General features: G+C 46.6%; 1 protein-coding gene across 7 annotated transcripts in view; it reads right to left on the bottom strand.

Annotated features, from left to right (window-relative positions):
- hook3 (hook microtubule-tethering protein 3) overlaps window positions 1-2,500 on the bottom strand; it is a 46,386-nt gene that overhangs the window by 13,639 nt on the left and 30,247 nt on the right. The window lies entirely within an intron of this gene.

The following is a 2,500-nucleotide window of genomic DNA, read 5'->3' as shown; positions in this document are numbered from 1 at the left end:
TCATTTGAGCTTTACCTGTACGGCTGGTATTAAGTCAGATCAATAAATGACTTAGTTGAACAGTTTCCCTGCAGTTAATGACAGTAAACGCTTCCCTGCCACTGAGGACATTTACAGCAGTCTGTGTTTTAGGTGTATTACGGTAGCGAAAGCCCTAACACATGTCCTGAGTGAGGTACAGGATGTCAGATGCTCCGTAGAGTGAAATCTGAGAGAAAATAAGAGCTAAACAACCTTCCTTTGGCTTAAACCCTACTGTTCCAGATCTGTTTTTAGTTCTTGACAAGCGACCAAAATAAAGCAGCTTTATTTTTATGATGTGTGTCATTGTGTCAGATAGCACACCTTACATTTGCATCGATGGATTTGCTCTTCAGTGTTTGGACTCTCAGTAATGACTTTAAACCACACTGAACTGAGCTAAACTGAACTGAACTTAAACACTAAAAACTGAACAACCCTGATCCAGTTACGTGAAGCTGCTTTGACACAATCTACATTGTAAAAGCGCTATACAAATAAAGCTGAACTGAATTGAACATAGAGGCTACCTGATATAGTGAATATGTGTGTATATATATATATATATATATGTATCTCATGTTCTCCATGTCTCGAGTCAGTTTCTGTGCCTAACAATCAGGTTGTCGTGGTTCTAACCTTCGATCCACAATGCGCCGGCCCTATATGGCTCCCCCTGCAGGGAGGACGGCCCCACGTCGCTCCTCCGGGATAAGCCCAGTCGGGTCCGTGGGAAAAAAACTTGGCCACCAGGTGCTCACATATGAGCCCCAACCTCAGGCCTGGCTCCAGGGTGGGGCCCTGGCTGCTCCATAACAGGCGACATCCCCATCCTTGATGTTGTTGTACTCATAAGGGGTTTTTGAACCGCACTTGGTCTGACCTGTCAGACCTTTTTGCCTTGGGAGACCCTACCAGGGGGGTTAGCCCCCGACAACCTAGCTCTTAGGATCACTCAGGCACTCAAACCCCTCCGCCACGATAAGGTGACGGTTTATGGAGGAGCACCTCCAAGTCCGAGGCCATGGTGCTTTACTGGAAAAAGGTGGTCTGCCATCTCCAGGTTGGAGGAAAGTCCTTACCCCAGGTGGAGGAGATTAAGTATCTTGGGGTTTTGTTCACAAGTGAGGGAAGGATGGAGCGTGAGATTGACAGGCGGATTAGTGCAGCAGTATTGTGGTTGATGTATCAGTCTGTTGTGGTAAAGAAGGAGCTGAGATGAAAGGCAAAGCTCTCGATTTACCGGTTATGAGCTTTGGGTCAGGACTGAAAGGACAAGATCTCGAATACTCTGAAATGATTTTCTTCACAGTGTGGCAGGGTGAGGAGCTCTGACACCCGGGAGGAGCTCAGAGTAGAGCCGCTGCTCCTCCACATCCAGAGAAGTCAGCTGAGGTGGCTCGGGCATCTGTTTTGGATGCCTCCTGGACGCCTACCTAGGGAGCTGTTCCAGGCATGTCCCTCCAGAAAGAGGCCTCAGGGAAGACCCAAGACACGCTGGAGGAACTATGGCTGCGTCCGAAACCGCCTACTACTCAGTAGGTACTGCATTTGAATGTAAACGTGCTACTCGGCTGTTAGAAAAGTACGTTCTATACAGTATGAACATGAAAAGTATGAATGGAATTCGGACGTACTACATCCGCCATTTTGTCATGGTCACGTGACCTACCTGCGTCAGTTGCGTCGCTTCACTCCCATTCATGAATTCGCTCGCAGGGCATCATGGGATAGCGCAGCATGCATGGGATGTGCACTCCAGAATCTCGCCGGAAGTAGTAAGTCATCCGGGTACTTCTCACATACTGATTTTCTAATACTATGAATTCAGACATACTACTCGGCTCGCATACTGATTTTAGCGTACTATATAGTATGGAAGTATGCGGTTTCGGACGCAGCCTATGTCTCTCGCCTGGCCTGGAAATGCCTCGGGATCCCCCTGGAGGAGCTGGAGGAAGTGTCTGGGGAGAGGGCAGTCTGGGGTTCTCTTCTAAGACTGCTGCCCCCGCGACCCGGCCCCAAAGAAGCAGATGAAAATGAATGAATATATATCATTTTTTATATTTATATATATATTTTCTTCGCAAAACAGTCCATAAATGTCTGGGAATTACCACCACAAAATCCGTCATTATTACCACAAAAAAATCACTAAAATATGGTGGAGAACTAGGGGTCTGCTTAGGGTCTGTGAGGATAAATCTGTGTTAGCAGGATTACAAGTGAGTGTGTGTGTGTGTGTGTGTGTTTAAATATATGTGCAAGTATGAGTGTGTGTGTGAACTCATACATAGGTATGAGAGAGAGAGAGAGAGAGAGTGTGTGTGAGTGTGTGTGTGTGTGTGTTTAAATATATGTGCAAGTATGAGTGTGTGTGTGAACTCATACATAGGTATGAGAGAGAGAGAGAGAGAGTGTGTGTGTGTCAGTATTGACAGAAGAGGCTGTTCTTCTGGATCCTCTAGAAGCTTCAGAT

The sequence above is a fragment of the Danio rerio genome, chromosome 5, assembly GCF_052040795.2.
Source record: "Danio rerio strain M-AB ecotype USA chromosome 5, GRCz13ab, whole genome shotgun sequence".
Taxonomy (NCBI): Eukaryota; Metazoa; Chordata; class Actinopteri; order Cypriniformes; family Danionidae; genus Danio; species Danio rerio.
Note: the sequence above shows the minus strand (reverse complement) of the source record. Positions and strands in the feature narration are given on the sequence as shown.